Here is a 23108-nt window from a genome sequence, read left to right as displayed (position 1 = left end):
CGGGATGTCTCATGTTTCCCATCTCCTGTGTTGACCTTTCTCAGTTTGTATTTGACTTTTGTTACTGAAGTGCTACTTTCCATACTGTGTGAAATTATGGGGAGACCGCTGGATCCTAGCCATCTTAATTCATGCCAGATAAAATAATTTAGGGCTTAGTTCCACAAATGCAGTGCCTACAGTAAATAATGTCTAGAGCAGTAATAACATTTGGCACAATGGCCAAGCATAGCAAGCGAACTGATCCTGGCTCAAGAAGCAAGACACGCTGCTTAAGCATGGTAGTGATGACCTCATTCCTTGTACAATTATGAACACTGTATTTATTTTCACGTACAGGGAGGTCACGGACAACAAAGAACCCCCTGGCCCAAAGTCCAAAGTCGAGTGCTGGACACCTACCATAATTAGCACAGGAGAATGTTACTCAACATTAACATTCTGCTTGGTAACATCTCACACTGGGCTGTCTATTCATGTCGGTGGAAATTGGAAAGAGCAGGCAGCTCCACATGCAGCTGTAAAGGCAATCTCTGTCAGCATGGCATAATGTACATTTTAATTCTGTATGCTTCAATGTCTTGTGGAGTTGCAACACCATGAATAATATATAAACAGAGATAGAAAATACAGACACTGCAGACATGCCTTTATTCAATTACATTACTCCTTGTTGTCAACCACAAAAGCATGCCACGTTCACTTGTTTGAAGTTATCTTCTAATTTTTTGAGTGCTTTAGGAACCACAGACACCTGGAGCAGAATGATGTGAACAACAAAAGCTAGAATCCAGTTGTTAAAAAGTTTTTGCCCATCACCGACCACCAATTTGCAGGGTGCACTTTGAATAATATGTCATGACTCTGTGTTCCTGCAGCATTATTCACTGTTCATCCCATTTCCTGGCTAAATAAATGAATTCATAAAAAGGGCCTCCACGTCTCAATGTCCTGATTAAATTATTCAATGCGAAATGCATTTCATTACTTGGCGAAAGAGTGGAGCTGGGGTTTGTTATATAAGCCCGGAGACGAGGGCTGAATTGCAGATTGTGTGGTTCATATTAGGTCCCCCGAGTGAGTCTGAACCGCCCAAGGCTAAAGAATCTAAAACCTGGTCAAGATGCTACAGCAGCATGGCTCCACTCATCACAGCCAGCGCAGCACACTCGCACATATATTACTTCTGCTCCTTTCCTCATTACACCACCTTTAATTGTGGATGTACACCCACTTCGCCAAACAGGCCTTGCATGGTCAAATGACTTAGCGAGCAGGGCCAGACCTCCTGAAGGTTAAGACAGTGGTGAAAGTTTTAGAGGAAATGCACACTTATGCCTGCCCAAGGTCTGGCATTCTGCCCTAAAAAGTCACAAGCACCAGCTCTCGGAAAGTGACATCGGTTGAAGTTGCTCATTAGCCACGAACGTGTTACTGTGCTAACGCACAACAGGGCTGGGAGCTAATTAGCTTGGTACCTCCCCAGCTCATCAGGAAGCCTCTGCTCCAATGGTGACAAAAACAGAACAACTTTCTTTTCTGCTCACATTAATGAGCTCCATTGAAATAGAAAAACAAGGTCTTTTTCACAAGAAACGGCACGTAATGACGTCCTTTTATTAATTGTGACTTTCACAGCCCCTCAATGACTGAACCACACTGGCTTTCTCCCTCAGACCAATTAAAAGACTGGGAAATGGACGGTAATTGTGGGGTGTCAGAAAAGGGGACGATATGAAGAGGCTTTGAGGATAAAGGGCAAAATGTGAAGTGTAAAGAACGACTCTCGGAAGGGCAGACAGAGGAGGGGAGTCGACACATGCAGAAAAAAACCCAAAGCTCGGAGAACAATGGTGTCAGAAAATGGAAAGCAGAAGCCTTTTCCAAGTTCTGTAAATGAAGCTTTCTAATCTTCTCAAGTGATAGGACCCACTTGCTGGGTGTTCTCACCAATTACGAGACACTGAGTAAGGAATAACTGTTTCTATTCTCCCCACAATGCCAAGCTCTTCTCATTTGGTTTACCACATGCAGACATTTTCACCCACAAACAATATAGAACATGGTAACCACATACTAAATTAGGAAGGCACAATATATCATCTGCACAAGGCAATATGCATGAATGCAATATTCATGTGAATCACAGTTCCAATGTATTTTGGGGGGCATTTTGATGAACAAAATTACCTATGTAACTCAACAAAGATATTTTGGTCAAAATAAAATAAACATGAACAAAAAAAAACAAACAATAAAACAATGTGTTTTAGAGAACTGCACAGTATTCCAATATGTAGCAATATAATGGAGGAAAATATCAAAGATTAAATATTGGTGGAAAAAAAATATCAGTAACTTTAATATGTGGATGAGGAAGACCTGAAGGGACTCGGCTCAATATAAATAAAAATAAAGTTGATGACAACACAACAGAGCACTAATTTACCAATGATAGTGAAAATGCAGAAGTGGTGGACAGCTCTTGCCTGACTGGATCAAATATTAACAACAAACCACCCAGCAGTCAAGAATTATGACACAGATGGTCACTTGGCAGAACAAGGATGAAGGAGCTTCAGAAATAATGATTTGTCTCTACAAATAAAGACCAGGACAGTCCAGGCTACGGTCTTTTCTGTAGTTCTTTATAGATGTAAAGGCTGGATAAAAAAAAGCAGGAGAGGAAAGATATTGATTCTTTTGAACTCTGGTTCTGGAGAAGACTTTAAAAGTACTTTGAACAGCAAAGAAAACAACCAAATGGATCCTTGACCAAATTAAGACCTTGACCTCGCCACAACACTAAAGTAGACCACAGCACTAATGGCTGCCTAGTCAGATCTTGATAAGTGAACAAAAAGATACTCAATATGAGAGGGCTGAAAGTTCATTGTAATGGTAGGCAAGTTTGTACTGACTGAGCTCACAATCAAGCAGGCTAGCATTCATCTTCCTTACAGCCATGTCTATGGAACGATGCTAGTTGCCCCCAAACTGAGATGAAATATTGGCCACACACACCATATATACCAAATACCATCATGCCTTTTAAAGTGTCCATGTCCCACATTTTCATGAATTAAAATTTTTCCCTGAGGTTCATTTATTATGTTTATGTTGCTTTATGTTTACTCAGTTGAGTAGTATGATGCAGATTGGTACTTGGCAGAACAAGGATGAAGGAGCGTCAAATAGAAAGATTTTTCTTTACAAATAAAGATCAGAACTGTCCAGGCTATGGTCATCTGTAGTTCTTTCTGGATGTGAAAGCTGGACAATGAAAAAGCAGGACAGGACAAACGATGCCTTTAAACCTTGGTGCTGTCAAAGACTTCTGAGAGAACTGAACAGCAAAGAAAACAACCAAATGCCTCCTTGACCAAATTAACACCTTGATCTCATCTCTTACTTAAAGCTCAGAAAACCACAGTAAAACCCTTACTTTGGACATATTATGAGGAGGACAAATTCATTGGAAAAAGCACTAATGATAGCAGTACAATTGTGACAGGATTACCTGATACGAACAATTTGCAAAAAGTACAAATTTTTAAGAGCTAAACATTCTGATAACCATTAATATCAGTTAATAACTTAAACAGTGATTTACTGACTGATGCTTTACCAGTAAGTCTAGGACACCTGAATATTGCCTAATATATTGTTTAGGCCCATAATATCATTAATTGTTCTACATCATGCAGCCATACACTGCATCCTGACTGAATAATCAAACATTCTAGATCCCCAAGGACCATATTCATGATCTCCTCTCAGTCAGAAAGACGAAGGACAAGCCACAGCTAGGTGAACAAGCAGGGTTTTCAAATGAGACCAAGCACAGAGCTGGACAGAATGTCACGGCTTACGTCTCCCACGTTCCTGGGAACAACAGATGCAGAAGAGAGGGAGAGTCGCTGTGAAAAAAAAACTGTTCTTCTCTCCTTCTTTGCCTGCCTGCAGATGCATTGAAAACAAATAAGACAAATAAATTGACTGCTTCTTGGTGTGCCTTCGAGGCAAGCGGTAATCCCGACTTCTTTTCCTTATTAGTCTTCCACTGGAGGTCAATTACCCAGTCATATTGAGAAAATAACTTCTGTTTTAACTTTCCGGACTGTGGCCTGGCTTTGTAAACAGAGGCCTAATGAAAATAATTCATGCCCATCTTGATCCGAGGCTCAGCGGCAACTAGCTGTAGGCTCCCTCCGTGGCTGCTCAAGAACACCCACAGCTGAGCTAGCTATGATGCAGACCCTGGGGGGCAGACTGGTCCATGCTTTTCGACTTTAAGTAGTTCTTTACTAGGCATACCACTTACTCTGAATTACAATTAGCCTAACGCAAGGTGCTTTTTTCAGGGCAATGCAAGCCTTACAGGAGGTTAACAAAACGCATGTGGTAATGTACTAGGCTAGATTTTCTATATATGTATGAGAAGTACTAAGGTTGGTAAGAAACAGCTTCAGTAAATGGACACTGTACTTTCTGATGACACATGTATAACGAGTGTAAAACAATGCTACACGGGAGCTATAATATACATGTATTATTAACAAAGGTAACAAGTAAGTACAGGGATACTTAAGTTAGAATGAATACTGACTCCCCAACAAGTGAAGCATGTAATCATCTTGTACGTTAATTGTTTTGTGTATCAATGTATATGATAAACAGCAGGACTAATATGCAAGTTGGCCACAGCAATAAAGGCTGGCTAGTTAGAACCTGATAGGCAAACATAATAGCTCCTCAATATGCAGGAGCTGTTAATGGTGGGTAAGTTTGTACTGAATAAGCTACAATGAAGTAAGCTAGCATTCATCCTCCATATAGCCATGTCTCTGGAACAATGCTAGTTGCCCCATACCTTGAAATGAAATACTGGCTACATCAATGACCACATATACCATCTACACCAAATACAATGTTGCCCTTTAAAGGATCCATGTCCTACATTTTCATGAATTTATTTTTTCCCTGAGACCCATTTATGATGTTTGTGTTGTTTCATGCAAAGCAACCATAATTCATTTTTACTTGAGCTGGGACCATAGATCTATCTGTCCCATAGATAGTGGGACATCAATAGATTTATCCATTAAATTGATTGTTTTTTTTGTTCCATTTTGTAAGCACGCCAGTTCCAGCTTCTGATCACTGCTCTTGAACTCCAGCCCTGCTTTTTCTTCTGTAACTGTGAAGTGTACCCTGTAAACTGCAGAATGTAAGCTCTCAGGCTCACAGTGAAACATCATCGCAAACAGTATTTTTCATTCTTAATGTTAGTTTAATGTTTAGTCACCGTGAGGTCTTTTCATATTGAGTCGATTTTTATGGATGAGAAAGCAGATGCAATTTTTAATGCACTAAAACCTTCCCTCCGATGTGCTTTTTTATTAAACACTGTTGGGAAGAAGACGAAGAAAAATGTATTCATTGATTAGTAATGGTGAGGAAGTTATCATTTGTCTCTTAGCCAGTGTGACTCAAAGACACGGCCCATTCTGCTGAAAAAAAAAGTACGAAACCTCACAGCAGAAACTCTACAAAGCAGATGCTATGTGTGCAAAGGAGTTCAAGACTCTGCTCTAGTTTCAGCTTGAAGAGTTCCAAGCATTAAAAGGAATAACCAAACCATGAGCAACCATGAGCTCTGAGGCAAAAGACAGAATCAGTATTAACAGTTCTTACACGGTAAAGCTGTGTGAAAAAGACCGCAGATTTGGCCACCTTTATATATGTACAAACTACTCCACATCTGATACATGTAACTTCAGTGTGGCATGGAAAAAAGTGGAGATTCAGCCAAATCAGCTTCAGTGTGTGAAATCAAGCGCCTTGTTCCAGCTATATTTTGTAGGTTTTTAGGTTTCAGGTGATGTCATAAGTATAAAAAGTGCAGTGCTTTGTCTTGTAAAAAACTTACTTGTATAGTCAAGCCTTTGGTTTTAGTCTTCCCTGTCAGATCTAGACCTGACAGAGTCTCTGCTGCTCTGTTAACACTGTAATCTGTGGTCAGTCACTCTTTACAGAACTGACTGTGTTTTTCTTTCCTTTCTTTGCCGAGCTGAATAGCTGCCCATCTTGTGCGTCTGATGCTGTTGCCTCTTCTGCCTTGATCGGCTGCCACTGCTCACCAGCCCTCTGGACTGGCTTGACCACCACTGAGCTTCTTGCTTTACAATGCTGTGCAATCCTCACCCTCAAATGCTGCTGCTGCATAATCATAAACTAATCAGGTTAACCACTGCCTTTCTTTTTCCCCACTTGTACTATATGTACTATGTACTATAATACGTTATATTATTAATGTTTGCTATCCGGTGTCGACCGTAGGAGGATGGGTTCCCCTTCTGAGTCTTGGTTCCTCTCAAGGGAGTTTTCCTTGCCACCGTTGCCGCTGGCTTGCTCATGGGGGCTTGGACCGGGATTTTCTTTTCTTTTCTTTTTGTAATACTGATTGTTCTGTAAAGCTGCTTTGTGACAACATCTGTTGTAATAAGTGCTATATAAATAAATTTTGCTTGCTTGCTTGCTTGTAAATGTAACCAGGAACAGTTGCAGCAGACCAATGTGTATGTAATATAAACACATCTACTTTTGCACTGGATTGCTATGTTTGCAAATCAGTAGTTTTACTGTTATTTTCTCTTTTTATTTATTTAGTTGTATACATGATAATATTTTTTGTTAATTAACCGCAAAACAATTTTGCTTCACATTGTTACACTTTTAGGCTTAAATTTACACACACTTCTACCAAATGCGAGTTTGATCGTGCAAATATAGCAAATAATGAAATTTATGAATAACAAAACTTTTGGTGTAATTTGCATGCTCTCATTTTATGATCAGATTTGACTGTGCACAACTTGGACTTGGTGTGAAACAGTCTTGGGCATGGCCTCCCCCCTTCTGGCACAAATGGAAATTGTCCTAGATATACTGAAAGTTACTGTTAAAATATCTGTTAAAATAGTTTTGTCTTAAATTATTAATTTTTTTCAAAATTGCTTGTAGTCTCATATTTAATTTAATTTATTTTCATTTTTGTTTTTGTTACTGCACCATTAATACTGATATACACTATATGGACAAAAGTATTGGGACACCCCTGCTAATAACTGAGTTCAGGTGTTTCAGCCACATCCATTTCTAACAGATGGATAAAATTAAGCACATAGCCTAGAAGTCTTGATAATGTAACGCACACCGCCACTGTACTCTGGAGCAGTGGAAACATATTCTGTGGAGTGATTAATCTCACTTTTCTATCTGTCAGTCTGATGGATGGGTCTGGGTTTGGCGAATGCTAGGAGAATGTTACCAGCCTGACTGCACTGGGCCAACTGTAAAATTTGGTAGAGGAGGAATAATGCTATATAATGCTATGTTTTTCAGGGGTTGGTCTAGATCCCTTAGTTCAAGTGAAGGGAAATCTTAGTGTTTCAGCATACAGACATTTTGGGCAATTGTATGTTTCCAACTTTATGGGAACAGGTGGGGTAGGCCCTTTTCTGTTCCAGCATGTCTGAGTCCCAGTGCACAAAGCAAGGCCAATAAAGGCATGGCTGTGTGTATTTGGTGTGGAGGAACTTGACTAGCCCGCACAGAGCCCTGACCTCAACCCCATCAAACACCTTTGGGATATACTACAAATGCTCTTCTGGATGAATGGGCAGGAATTCCCACAGACACACTCCAACATCTTGTAGAAAGCTTCTCAGAAGTGTGGAAGCTGTTATAGCCGCAAAGGAGGGACCAACTCCATATTAATGCCTATAGATATAGGATAGGATGTCACAAAAGCTCCTGTAGGCATAATGTGTAAGTGGCCCAATACTTCTGTCCATATAGTGTATGTAAATAACCAATTTTCTGATTGGCTGCCCTGTACTGCACCTATTTCAAAAAGCAGGCCAGAAACACTTTTTATAAGATCAACGTGAATGGATGGGCTAAAACAGTTCATTTTAGTTTGGGCCGTTTTTCCAGCTTATTTTTATTTAGATTTTCTTTATATTTATATATTATAAATACTGAGCAATAAAAATATGCTTTTGAAAGAGTTTTATTTCCAAAAAAGTTAGTAAAATTTGTTTTTCCTGATATGGACCCTTGACTCATCTCCAGGGAGGCCTGTACTGTTAAACAACTACAATACCTATGATCTATCTGCTCCTCCCAGCCTTCGAAACAGGGACACTCTGTGGGCCAAAGCTCTATTCATCCATATCCGCCTCTCACATGTTAAATAGCCTGTGCTATACTGCGCTCCAGTTCCAAGTCAACACCCTACAGTCAAGGGCACCTTGGAGAATTTCCAATGAGCTGTATTGTTTAGATGGGCGTATAGAACATGCAGAAATGAGCCGTTTAAGCATGGAGTTGTGCGATAATCTGGCCACACAGCTGGCTTACATATATACAAGCCATAGAAGGGAGATGGGACCCTGGTTATTCAACTAAATATCTTTCACACTGCAGGAAAACTTTTTTTTTCAACAGTGTTGAATATATTCATCTATTCGTTGCGACAGGTTCACATTGGGTAAAACACATTGGAAGCCACTTCAAAACACTCTTGGTGACAAACATGATGCTGCGCACAGCTGAGCAGAGCAGGGTTGAATATTCCCCCCACTGTTTCTAGGCTTGCCAAGCACAGTGAAGCACAAAGCAGAAAGTGAGTTATTGGGGAAATGTACGGTTGGGGCCGAAATTCACCACCACTCCACTTTGAGCCAAAGCACAGAAACAATTTCTTTTTTCTTTTTAATAATAAAAGCACCAATGCCTAGATGCCAAGCAGAGCACGGGAGAAAACCGGCCTGCCGTGTTGCCTTAAATGTTTCTGAGCTAGAATCAGCCTAATAGCTATGTAAGGCTAATTTCGTATGCCTGGCCGCCTATTTAAATAAGCCTGACCAAGGCCCATTACGGATGTCACCATCATTTTTATGGGGATAATTCATCTGCCAGGGATGAAATGGCCTGTGGAAGCAAATGACTGAGGGTTATGGTGGGCAAGAGATGTGACCCTCCATCGGGGAAGGAGATTCATATCGACAGATTCTGATATGAGAAAATCGCTTCACACGATTGGGGTGTTCAAGCCTAATCAAGTGAAGATAATGGACCGGTATTAACTTACAGTGGCTGTTTAAAATAGATGTTTGAAAAAGCAAGTATTTTGAGGAGCAATTTTTAGCAGAGGATGTAGGCTCTCTCTGCTGTATGTACTGACAACCTACAGATCAGCAGAGCTGGAAAACAACTTAACTACTGCATTTAAAAATGATTTTGGAGCAGGGAAGAGTGGGCCACATTTAGATTTTTGCAACATAGCGTAAAAAAAAAAAAACTGAGGAAGATTAATAATATTTTTATACAAGCTACCTACACATCTCTACTGCCAATGAAAATGTATGATTCAGCTGAAAACAGCATGAGTGGAAATACTACAAATTACCCCAGTATTAGGCAGTGTTAATTGTAATAGACTGAGGGGCTAGTTGAAACAGTCACTAGAAAAATCACATAAATGTATCTAAACACAGTTAATTCAATACAGTTCTATCCTGATTGAACTAAAATAATACCTTTTGAACCTAAATACATGATAATATATGCATAAAAATAAATATTATTGGTGAAAAGAGGCTATGTCAGACCACAAAGTAGTCAAATATCAGATCACCATGTTTAAATTACACCTTTAGTAAATCTTCATTGGGTGTAAATAAAAACATTTGATTTGATATGGCTAATATAGGACCTTATCCCATTGCTTTCTTTGATAGGCTTAGTAACAATGATAACACTTTACTGTATGGTATTGCGTTCATAAGGCTATAGGACACCAATATAAGCTTGTCATGACAATTGATATAAACCTACATAAACACTGAATGTGTTTACAATAATCTGATGAATGCAGAAAATCTGAATTTGTCTCCGGGTTTAAACTCCGGGTTTACATGAGTCAAGCAGTTATCCAAACTTACCCAAACTTCATGCCGAGGCTTTTTTTCTGTTTGAACTTTGTGTCACTTTACCTGAAACCATGAACAAACATCATCTAGAAAATGAAGAATATTTAAACCCTTATTTTGTCAAGCATGTAGTTTTAGCATTGCTCCAAAAGTGTTTTGCTGCTGTCTCAGGGCAACTCTGCTCTACAATGAATGGAATTCAACATTTTACATACAATAATAATGAATAAGATATAAGATCAATGATGCTCTCCTTGTGATCAAATGCTGTTTTGGGAAGAGGAGCAACAATATCCACAATAAGCTCTGAGACGTATACTATGACATACTGTAATGGAATTTTTTACAATAATGATAAATATCAGATTTCCCAGCTCTAAATGTTGCCTATTATAATAAGAGTTTATAAACATTAACATAGGTCTGTGTCTCTTCTCATGAAAGGCTTCTGCAGGTGTCATGTGGTCTTCTGAACACTGACCTGTCTGTCCACAGTCATGACTAACCCTGCCATGTTCATCTTGGCCAGCTCTTACAGCTGCCAAGAGGCTGATGAAAGCAATATTGTGACTTTTACAAGTGATCAAAAAAACATCTATAAAAATGATTTTCACAAATCTTGAGAAATATCTGTCCAATTATTGTGAAAATTTGCAGAAGACATTGCTATGAAAATACAAGAAAATGTCCAAAAGCATGTTAATATCTGTTCAACTACATAAAAAGCTGTGCTACAATTTACCTTGCATTAAATTTTGCCTTGCTCTCTCCTACTGTATGTGAGTTTTTCTCTTAGTTAAGACATATGACTTTCTCACTTCATCTCAAAAGGAAAAGTCTACTTCCGACTCACTCCAGTTCAAAAGAGATTTGCTGCTTTATAATCTACATATTCTTTGAAATTTTCTGGATGGAAAGCATAAGATTTTCGCATCAGATATAGTTCAGCAGGAAAGTCACAACAAGAACAGGGAGGTGAATAACTGCTTTAATTTGCTCCTTTAATCTCACCCATGATTGGCTGTTTGCACATCTAGGCACAACCCATACCTTACACCAAAAAGAAAGAAAATGGAAAGAAGCTAAGAGTACAGTAGAGAGAGAGAGAAACAACAAACGTTTCCCATACCAATGTTATTCTGTATTCCTGCCTGCATGATTTAGCATTTTTAACAGCGTTGTTTTTTTTTATCATTTTTATAAAATGCCATTTTTATTGGATCTAGACCAATGAAGTCAAGCCTCAGAGCCTACTGTTGGAAATTCTTCAGCTGGTTAACATGGGCACCCTTACTTAATGTTGATTAATGGGAACTGTCCTTGATAAATAACAATAAAAACAAACAAAATAAATTTTTGTGCATTGCTGGTGGCCTCCAAAAGCAGGAATATTAATTATAATATATAGTAAGCTAGCTGTAGCAACAGTGTCACAATATATTACTCATGCATAGTCTTACTTCTTTCTCATTTGTGACTTGATTAAATTAGCTATTGTAAATTGGTAAAACTACAATTTACAGTGTGTTCAGTGTATATCAGCTTATACAAGCAGGATCAATGAAGAGATTTATAATATTCCTTCAGTAATAGTTTGTGGTCATCATAGTCATAGACAGAGCATGTACAATCAATAAACTGGCATGGCATGTACTGAGTACAGTGGTGTACTACAGAGTAGTCTGAAACCACACTCCAGTAAAAGCACTGTTGTGAGTAGGAGTAAAAAGGATCAGTTCCTATAGACCGGCAGGGGGTCAACATCCTGTATTTATCAACACAGGAAGTGAAATACGTGCTAGTCTTCTCTTTCTGGGATCTCTCTGGTCTGAAGTGAGAGGTCTGAACAGCAGTAAAGTGGGAGCTGAACCAAAAAAACAGAATGAAATGGAGCCCAAAGAAGAAACTAGGAGCTAAACATGAACGATTAAAATTAAACTGAGAAAACAGCAGATTAAATTTCCTCATACTGTGCAAAATCAGAGATCATTAGTTTAACCTGCGGTATGTACAAGTTATTAATTTTACGTAACAAAGTTAAAACCTTAAACACTAAGTATATTAAATCTAACTTTTTCATTTGTTCACTCTTTACTTTTGTGCACACTATTGCCACTTTCACTCCTCCAAAAGATCTCACTGACATTGTTTCCCTTCATAGATACACTAACATTCACACAAGCAACACCTTAACTGCCTTTAAGTGTCTTTCACATCTGTAGCTAGAAGGTATTTCTGAGAAGAATAGTTGTAAGGTAATCCACTTGCATAAGAAAGGAGAAACTCAAAGGAAAATAAGTTTAAGAACAGGAGTTTCCAATACAAGTTCATCACTAAAAGCTTCAGTGAAAATTCCTAACAATCTCCTAACAGTCGTCTGCAAGACCTAGTAGACCACCACAACCCTCATCAGACAAACAGCACTTAAAGTCTTCATCTTTGTGTGAGAGAGAACATCAAGCTCCACTCTTACTTTAGATCTAAAACATCCTTCCACTGTGAGAAAACAACTCAAAACTATGTGTCTGTGACTGAGAAAAGAAAATGGACAAAAAGAAAAATAACTGAAATAAAACATAAAAACTGGTCGTTGGAGATGTGGAGTAAGGTTTAATGGAATGATGAGTTTGCTTGGATGGTGAGAAGCAGAAAATGCAACCAAATTCTAAGACTGAACTTTAGAGTTATGGAAAAGTATCCCTGCAGATTTCTCTGAGAAACTTTAAGCAAGTCTCCCTAAGTGAATGGAAGCTATAAAAAAGGTAAAGGATGGACACATTAAATACTGAAATAACTGATTTTATATGTAGTTGCTAAGGCTTCTGTGGAACTCTGCACACTATTTAAAACCATTTATCTTGGCAATAAGTGTCTTTGTCCTTGTAAAAGTATCATATATCAATAGAAAAAACACAAACATGCAGTAGAAGTGTCAAGAAGTTAATTAGTTGTTTTTAAAAAAGTAGATAAAATCTTGGTCAAAAGAACTAAGTTTGGCTCCAGACTTCTCCTCTAAGCCTCCAGCTATTGCATAATTTGTTAAATTTCATCAGCAGCACTGTATGATTTTTTTTCCTGATGCTGAAAGATTAATAACTTTTGACTGGAAACAAAAAAAGTGAAAGGCTGGTGTTTGACAGTACTGCACATATGAATAGGTAAAAGCATTATTATTTAAAAATACATAGAAACATACATCTATGAGAACTGAATAAAAGGAACTGGCTATTATCCACTTCTGATGTAAAATTATTACATAATTTATGTGATTATAGCCATCAGCAGAATCAATTTACCCACCTCCTGAACTGACACTGCTCCTTAATACAGCTTTGCTTTAAATTAGTTTACTGACCTTGACCATCATGGAGCTTCAGCTACTAGTGAATCATGTTTGAGACTGAAAATAAATGATCTCACATCAAATGAAAATTTTAAAAGCAGTTGTGGCCACATCAAGCCAGCATTTGTAGCACTTCCACAATGAGCAAACACAGCTAAAAGTGAGAATTTTGCAGCTTAGCCTACAGCCTGCTCTACCACAAATGGCCTCCTATACAAAAAGCCTGTGCTACATAACCAATTGTGATGTCTGCATGTTGAGAAACGTGGTGGCGAGTGAAGCATGACTATCTGTGAGGTTACTGAGGGCAAGCAGACAAAATAAAGGTCTCCTCCATCTCTCTCCATCCCAGTGAAGGTTATCTGGTGGCACAGACCTGCTGGTTATCTGTCATTTGAGAGCACTGTCTTTTTTCCCTCCCTACTCTGTCACCTTAGATAGCTCAGCACATTCATTTTCAAAGTTTTCTTGTTTTTTTTTTTTCTTTGTCTGGTTTCCATTGTTTTGTCATAGTTTCATGGACAGGTTTGCTGTTACTTGTGGTTAAAAAAAAAAAAAAAAAAAAATCACAACAGCATTATGCTTTCCATCATTGAGGAGGATACAGTAAAAACAGGCAACAAGATTAAAAAAGCAAACCAACCATAAACAAAATTTGTTCAAAGGACTATACCATGGACAACCAAATTTCTCTTGCTTTTTCTGCAAGGACAGAGTTTGAGAATGTAAATATTGCAGACATTTCAAAACCTTCAATGCACAGTCCATACAGTCTATATATGGAAACCAAGCTGCAAAAACAGCCGTTTATACAAAATAGTCTGTTTTGAATAAACATTTTTCTCATTTTAAGAACTCTCACATTTATATCCACTATTTCAGCCTATAACAGCTTAACCTCGTCCACTCATGCTTAAGTTATACAAAGTGTTTTCAGCCTGGACTGCTTTTTGAATGAGAACAAAAAACCTTTTATCTGTTTTTCAGTTTTTGACATTATTTGAAAGTACCATGGTTTTATACACTGTGTGTAAACTTCATGATGAATGGACCAACAGTAATGACCCAATTGACTTACAGTACATTACTGTAAGTGCTATAATTGTTTTCTCATTTTGGAAATACAAGGTTTTGTTCTGACAACAGCAATTATATATATATATATATATATATATATATATATATATATATGTAGAGAGAGAGAGAGAATGAGACAGAGACGGTCAGAGAGAGAGAGTGAGAGTGAGAGAGAGAGCAGCAGGCACAAGGCACAAGGCACAATAACAAAAATGGCCTGTTTAATTCCAAGGGATAAAGAGAGGTTGGAAACTTGGTCATGCAAAAAGAACTATGATTGGTAATGGTACATTAAACCGTAAGTGGACTGTAGGGTAACAAAATACAACATATCAAAAACGTACAAAATGGGCCGTGTGATGTATAAATATGGTAACATAGTGACTAATCGTTTCAGTCTTATTAAATAGCAATTAATTATCATCATAACATCTAAGGTAGCAACATGAGCAACATTAACCACACCACCACAGCATCCAGGTGGTTCTAAATCTTCAATAGAGTGGAACAGTGATGTGCTGAGCCTACTGTGGACTAGTGGGAGGATATTTCCGGATGTAACCAGTGTAGGACAGTCTAAATGTAAAGCAAGAGAAAGCATTGTGGTTTGTGCTTGCACTGCCAGAGGTAGTGTGCTGTTCTTGTGTGGCCAGCTGACCTTGGACAGAAAGTCGGATGTAAATCCTCCGCAGTGAAGGCAGATGGAGGCGGAGATAATGGCTGAGTGAGCAGGGATGAGCCAGTTCGAAAGTCTTTGCTAGGGTTATTAACTGCAGCTTGAACTTTGTTTTGAAAACGCTCTGACTTGCCCAGTGCCATGGCAGAGCCGGAAATTTGGCCAGCCGTGTCTGATAAGAGCACAGATCAAATCCAGCCCAGGATTCGTTCTGTGAGTCAGCTATCTGAAACACAAGGAAGACTGGCAGATTCGTGTAGGAGTGAGAGAGGGCAATGTGCATCAATCTGTGTACTCTAAAATACAATCTGTTTACCTCGATGGGAAATGGGCTAAGGAAAATGATTTCCATGACTCAGTTGAGTTGGCCTCACAATTTAGCCATGCACTGAATGAAACACATACAAATAAAGTGCACAAGAACTCAAGGGCAGCATTGGAGGTGCCATCCACATTGCACTGTGGAAAAAAACTAAAAATCTTCCTGGGATTAAACAGTTACACTGATTCCATTGCAGATGCCATGAGTTCTGAAGGACATCAGGAAAGTGTAAATCTGGAAATTATATATATATATATATATATATATATATGAATGACTGGTTTGTTGACTGGTTTGTGTGATTGAGTACGATAGCTCCTAGTGGTTCCTAAAGACTGCCCCACCCTTACAGCCAGAACATTCCATGCTGATTTTAAATCTATCATATGGGTGCAGAGGGGTACTGCAAGTGGTTACTATGGAACTGCATGGATGCACTGTTTTCATGTAATTAAAATCTTAAACAGAAGATACAACAGCTCTCCCCTGACAAACAAAGAAAGAAAAGGAAACACTGGACAACAGCAAGAAACAGCTCATACTGGAAAGGTGCAAGAGAACACTGAACTTCATCAGAACAGACTTCATTACCTGAAATGGTAGCCAGTGATATTAGCAAAGCTACAAAGCTAAGCACCCAGGCAGCCACAGCTAGCTGGCGTTCACGTGCAGAATTTCCTCATTTTTGAAGTCATGAAAGTCATTAAGTCAAAGAGTAAATGTGAATTTTTGATTAGCAATTTAGCGTCTCTCTAATATGTAAACATAATGAGATTTCTTAACTCTATTCTCCTTCAAAGGGCCATGTAAAGCCTTATCTTATGTTTTGGTCACAGTTTATCAATTTAGTCAAAACACAGGAGCACAGAAAGACATCTAAAGCCTACCACACTGCACCACACAGAAAACAGTACGACGTGTGACTACACCTCACAAGAAGCGCCATAGAAAAGCACTGGTAAACATCAAGCACAAGCTTCTTTTACACTCTTATAGATTTAATGGAATAAAACATTCAACATCATTTATTGAATTTATCACATTTGAATTGACACTGCATTGAATTGCAACTTCACAAGCTTGCTTCTTAAAGGTCAAAGGTGAAATTAGTTGTAATATGACTAGGCCAGTAAGTTAATGCTAGCTGAGAAGAAAGCAGACACACTGATTATTTATCTTAAAGATTTTAGCTTGGCTGCCTTTCTCTGTGAAACCTTCAAGCCACACCACCTAGCATGGACTTGTAGGCTAGGTCAGGGTTGGCAACCCAAATGTTATCAAGAGCCATTTTGTCCTTTGAACAAAAGCTTTAACTTAACTGGGATGCTTTTCTCGCATCTCCTACAGAAAACATTTCCGCAAATGTAGAATACATTTGAGAGCATATTCAGCTTCTCATACAAATTTTCCAGTTTCACCTTTAATAGTACCTGAGGCATCAAAATGTAACTGCTGGACCATTTAGGATGGAACAGGAATTTTTGAACAAGAAGCTGGCAATTGAAAAACTTTAACTTTGCAACTTTTTAGTGTTTCACAGTTTCTTGTTGCAGATTAAAAATGTCAGAAAAGCAGCTGGAGTGTTTATAAATGCAAATAAGTCCATTTGCCTCCAAATAAAAGACGTTCCTCTTCTCTTTGCCCTTTCATTGGCTAACGTTACTAGCTAAGCAAGATTGTGTTCTGCGTTGCAATGATGACCAGCAGTCTGCGTGACGATCTTCAGGGTTAAAGGTCAGTGAATTAGCAGTTATACATTAACACCAGCATTTGTTGCTACTGTGTTAGAATGATCAGCAGAGCTTTATGTTACTTTAAAGGAGGATTACTTTATGTTTACTTAAAAAAAATCTAACTCTGCTGTGGAGCTGCAACAGGGCAGTAAGAGAGCCGCATGTGGCTCTGGAGCCAAATGTTGCTGACCCCTGATCTAGGTTAAGTAGTTATACCAAGATGCCGAAGTTTTACACTGCATGTCGTCCACCTGATGCGTCTGGTGTGTGGTAGGCTATAGCTTTTTTTCTTTTTGTTCAGTGGATTGTAGATAGAGCAGCACTCTACAATCCACTGGACAGATGACAATAATGCTCTGAAAGGGGGTTAGAAAGTTATAAAGAAGGGTTGCTCATTTACAGCCACTCAAAATCAATGAGTAGTAGGTCACATGGTGCGATATAACACTGAGGAAGAGTGAAGAAGATGGCAGCTGTTGTCTGAAACATACACAAGAGAATTACTGACAGATTATTCTCCAGGCCAGACCAATTACTTTATGTTCTAAGTGAAGCAGTGAAACCTGCCATTCAAGTACAAACCAGCTGAGAGAGCTAAAGATGATCCTGAATATGTCTAAATCCTCAACACATCTCCTCTTGTCCCCTAGAGGATGATATAAAACTCATCTCCAACACAATGTCATCTCTGAATGGTGCATGACCACAGCTGGATAGGACAGTGCCAAACCTACTGATGACTGATTCTAAAGAACATGAACATGTACACTGGATTTCTTGACATTTTCAAACCCTTACTGATGAATCATCATGCCTCCCCAACCCAAAACAGACACTGTAAGAAATACATGCTGCAAAAACTATCATTTCTTTACTTTCCAAATGTTTAATGGATTGACTGTGCATTTCATGGACTCGATTACAGCCATTAAAGTAATTGAAAAGCTACACCAAAACCCACTCCTTTTGTTAAAGACCATAAGAGGTATTTGACAGATGACTGCCTTACAATTATGTGGCTGCCAAATAAAGGCAAGGAGCTCAGATGACCGATCTTGCAGGAATAATCACCACAAATTATCTTTAATAAGCCATGCAGGACAAGAGAGATGGAGGACAAGAGAGATGAAGGAACCGAAACAAGAGACTACTTGACGCTCTGAGGGGAAACTGAAGGGGATATGAGAGATGTGAAAAGCATCAATAGATCTTACTGAGCAAAAGGCACTCGGCTGGAGAAAAAGATACAGACAGCATGAAGACGACATTCATTTAAGTTCTGAAGTATGGTCAACAATCAAATAGGTCTTTCAAATGATGAAGTTGGCTGTCTTTTGCTTAAGGACCACATGATTTCACCACAAAGTGAAGATGATGACATCTGCCAAGACAATGGCTATATAGTCAGCTGTCCATTAGTACCTTTTTGGTTCTGCTAGTGTGGTTTGACAACGTTAAGAACCATACTTTGTAAATATCTGATCAATTTTGTGAATACTGGGCCTCAAGGTCTTTGAGATAACTTGAGAAGCTGGACATGCAACCAACTTGTAAGATTGAATGTTGGAAGTGTGGAGAAACATCCCTGCAGATTTCTAAATACTAAAAATATGTAATTTTATATTTAGTTGTTGAGGATGCAATTGCATGCATCTCAAGTATATGTTTAGTCCTTATTGATGCTGAAAAAATAATAACTTGCTTCCAATGGCTTTGTTTTGACTGGAAATGTACTACATATAGGGTAGTCTCTTACTCTACACAGTAATCTATAAAGTATAGAAGTACAATTATGAAGTGGAATGTAGAGATTCATAGAACTTGGTATGAATATGATATCATTTTTTCTTTTTAAATACTGATATTGAAACTTTTAGTACTGGCTGATTGTTTTTTTGCTTTGAAAACTGATGCTGGACATTCCTCCACACCAAACTAGTCGAGACATGTATTCATGGACCTCACTTTGTGCACGTGGTGCAGTCATGCTGGAACAGGAAAGAGCCTTGCCACAAATTAAGCACATAATCATCAAATTTTTTGTGTGAGTTGGTAGGCTTTAGCATTACCATTGCCCTTCACTGGAACAAAGGGGCTCAGCACAAACCCTGAAAAGCAGCCCCTGAAGCATTATGAAGCGTGAACCATCACTCCAGAGAAGTTTCCACTACTTCATGAAAGCTCCAGCCAATGGCATTGTGCATATTGATCTTAGGCTTCTGTGCAGCTGTTTGACCATAGAAACCCACTTTGTGAAGCTCCTGACATAAAGTTTCTGAGCCAATGTTGCTTCCAGAGACAGTTTGGCACTCTGTGGTTAGTAATGCAACAAAGGCAGAGTTTGTGTGGCTGCGCTGGCTCCTAGACGCTTCCATTTCACAATGATAGCAGGCAGATCTATCAGGGCAGTTTCAAAATAACTTGTGGCAAAGTTGCATGGTAACCTACTTATTTACACACCTGTTAGCAATGGTAGTGTTAATCAGATCAGTGTATCTCTGAACCACTTCGGGGCTTCTTTGTGTAATTTTTTCTTTTCTTTAATTCTGGAGAAAACTTGAGGTCATGTGTTATCATGAATAACATCATGGATGTGATGATCTATAGCACTTGCCTCCAGCTGGTTTCTGTGATTAAATCACAGCTGTGATGTTATTCACTATAACACATTCCCTCTAGTGTTGTTTTGCTTAAGTGAATGACAAAAACATCCTGTTGTTAGATAATCCATTCCTCAGCATTTGAGAGAAGCGAGCAAGCTGTGCCTGAACTTGAGAGTGGAAAAAATGCATCAGTTTATATAACTTAGCTATAATTAATTAAGAGGTTTAACTTGCAAAATATTGAACTCAAACACTGCAATGACAAAGATAAATGAATGATTCAATAATACACTTAGGAACGACTTGTTAAACATTCAAAGCTTATCTGTTTAGTTATCCATTTAATGAGTAATTCTCTATATTCATTAATATTCATGAACTGATGAACATAGAAGGTCTGTTTGTACTCATTACTAAATAATTTTTTATAAATTCTTATTTAGGCAGCTATAATTATAAAGCTTTATAGGCTTTATAAGCACAAATTGGTGTTCTGAGATGCATTTATTGTTCGGAAAATGATGGCCAGCGGGCACAGCTGAAACTATAAAGATTAACATACGTCAGACTGACATAAACAAAAGAAAACAATAAAAGAAGAAATGGCAGAACATGATACTCATTAATGTCATTATCATGACATTAATTATTCTTTCTGCACAGTCACATCTTTAAACAGTTTAAAAAACACGATAAGTGCAGAGTTACAAACGGCTGAATAACTCATAGCCTATGGGATGTGGTCTTTTACACTTGAAATCAGATTTGAAAAAAAGGCAATATCAGTGCTGATGCTATGAGTTTTCTTAAGGGGGCAAATGCCGGCGGGGAAGGGGACACTTTTCATGTGCTGATATTGGATGTGACAGCGCCGTAGAGCAGAAAGGAAGGGAAGCTGTCCAGCAGAGGGATGGGACGAGCTCTGAAGTCTAGCTGGTGTTTAAGTGCTGCCACAGTCGCTCCCATTTCCCCCTCATACATTTTCTCATGCTCCTGTCAAGCCTCACTGTGTCCTATTATGAAAGCATAAAGGCTGGAAAGAGGAGGAATTAAAATATAAAACAAGAGCCATCAAGTTGATGAAGCGACATCACAGAGCAAACTCTGCAGAGGTGACTTTAACCCTGAGAAAGTTAACATTACTCTTTTTAAATGTAATTACATAATTAACTGTTTAATTATATAATAATTGCATCAGGAATGGCATTTGAGGTGAAGTGACATGTATAGACATTATACTGGTATGACAAATATGTGCAGATGTGTAGGTACCCAATATTTACCATATATTGGTGATACATACTGAAAGAAATTTTAATTATCCCATGATATAAATTCTTGGCCATACTTCCCACTTTTAAAGCGGTTTTTGAACAATTCAGGCCACCACTACCTATGAGTGAGGAATGATATCAAATTACAGCAATTTTTTCTATCACTAGGAACACCTAAGAAAAGAAAAACAGAGACAAAACTATATACTGAATGCTGATACTTTCGATACAGAAATGGGAAAATAAATAAAAACAGGACCACATTTCAAGTCTGGATTGTATAATAATAGATAGGAAATCTGTTGGTTGTGGGCAGCTTTGTCTTTTGTCACATCAAACACACATGTCAGTCATGATTAAAACGAAGCAGGTGTGAAAAAAAGAGAGAGAAAGAATAGAAGGGGAAAAAATGTGTCCGACTTTGAGCGAGCAGCATGAAAGGAGAACTGCAGGCCATATTTCCAAAGCTCTAATGGTCGCCACAAGCATGAGCACACATTCAAAGGCCTCTAATATCCTGTTAGTCACTAGCACGCACTAAAGGCCTGCTTGGTAGAGGACGTTTTATAGCCCCATTAGGAGCAAATGATGAATGTGACTGTGGCTTTGAGCAAGGTGCTAGCTTTCTTAGAGTCCAGACAAACGCAGGTCGGCCTGCCGCATACATTTGGACCCCTCACCGCCGAATGAGATAGAGCTGGAGTAACTGAGTCTACCCTCTGCAAAGCGAGAAGTGTCACAGAACATGTTCTTTTGATAAATCACTTCCCACCAAGAACACAGACTAATATGGGTAGAAGCAGGGTAAAAAGAATCAGTTTGGACAGCCTGAGAGGCTGTTTAGGCAAGCCATAAAGCACGGGTTGAAAGGGGCTTTCTTTTGTGGGCCGCTCTTTTGATGAATACAGCCTGGAATCTGTGCACAATGAGAAAGGCTAGAGAAATCGAACAGCTGGCCAAATGATGCCGAATCGGAAGGTGAAAACACTTTCCTTACTGCTACGTCTGGGTCAAGTCACACAGCTGCTTTCTCTTCGGAGAAAGAAATAGCTTCAATTTCCCAATTCACCCACACCTCGACACAGGGCTAGCCCATATACTGAGCAACAACAATGAAATCTCAGACAATATAATCTTCCCCTGCCATTCATTTCTTGACTAAATATAAAGCCATATGTGCAAAGCTTGACTGGGAATTGATAGGACTTTTACAAATATCCCTTTCTGATTTATAACCAGATTTCTCTGTCCTCATAAATTAATGGTTGATCCTGAGTTCCATCCAGGATCTTGCTGTGTTGAGTGCTGTCTGTGGTGTTAAGTTCTGACATGTGCATAAATTAAAGTATTGTTATGGGCTCTGTAAGCAGAAATAGCAGGTAGCGTTATTCAATCATTCTCTCCCCACTGAGCCTAAAGTAACTCTCTAAAACATTGCTCCCTTAGGGATGTCCTGATCTGATTCAGGCATAGGCAGCATTAAAAGGACCTTATCCTACATTTTCCATGCATTTTGACTGATATATAATAAATGAGCTCTGCTGGTTTGTGTGTACCTCCTTCAGAAAGCCCTAAGAGCTTAAACACAGTATGAATGGGCTAAATTGCTGTTGGCTGGATATGTTTGATATATGTAAATGAGTTGATTTTTATGTGACATCACAGAAACATCCATCCATCCATCCATTATCTTCCGCTTCTCCGGGGTTCGGGTCGCGGGGGCAGCATCCTAAGCAATGAAGCCCAGACCTCCCTTTCCCCAGCCACTTCCACAAGCTCTCCAAGGGGGATTCCGAGGCGCTCCCAGGCCAGCTGGGCGATATAGTCGCGCCAGCGTGTCCTGGGTCTTCCCCGGGGTCTCCTTCCAGGTGGACTCGCCTGTGACACCTCCCGAGGGAGGCGTCCAGGAGGCATCCTAACCAGATGCCCGAACCACCTCAGCTGGCTCCTCTCGACGTGAAGAAGCAGCGGCTCTACTCCGAGTCCCTCCCGGATGACTGAACTTCTCACCCTATCTCTCAGGGAGAGTCCAGACACCCTGCGGAGGAAACTCATTTCGGCCGCTTGTATTCGCGATCT

General features: G+C 39.1%; 1 protein-coding gene across 1 annotated transcript in view; it reads right to left on the bottom strand.

Moving 5' to 3' along the window:
• The window catches only part of galt (galactose-1-phosphate uridylyltransferase), a 124077-nt gene that overhangs the window by 5289 nt on the left and 95680 nt on the right, over positions 1 to 23108 (bottom strand). The window lies entirely within an intron of this gene.

The sequence above is a fragment of the Pygocentrus nattereri genome, chromosome 18 (assembly GCF_015220715.1).
Source record: "Pygocentrus nattereri isolate fPygNat1 chromosome 18, fPygNat1.pri, whole genome shotgun sequence".
Taxonomy (NCBI): domain Eukaryota; kingdom Metazoa; phylum Chordata; class Actinopteri; order Characiformes; family Serrasalmidae; genus Pygocentrus; species Pygocentrus nattereri.
The sequence above is the reverse complement of the archived record's forward strand: the minus strand, read 5'-3'. Positions and strand labels throughout refer to the sequence as shown.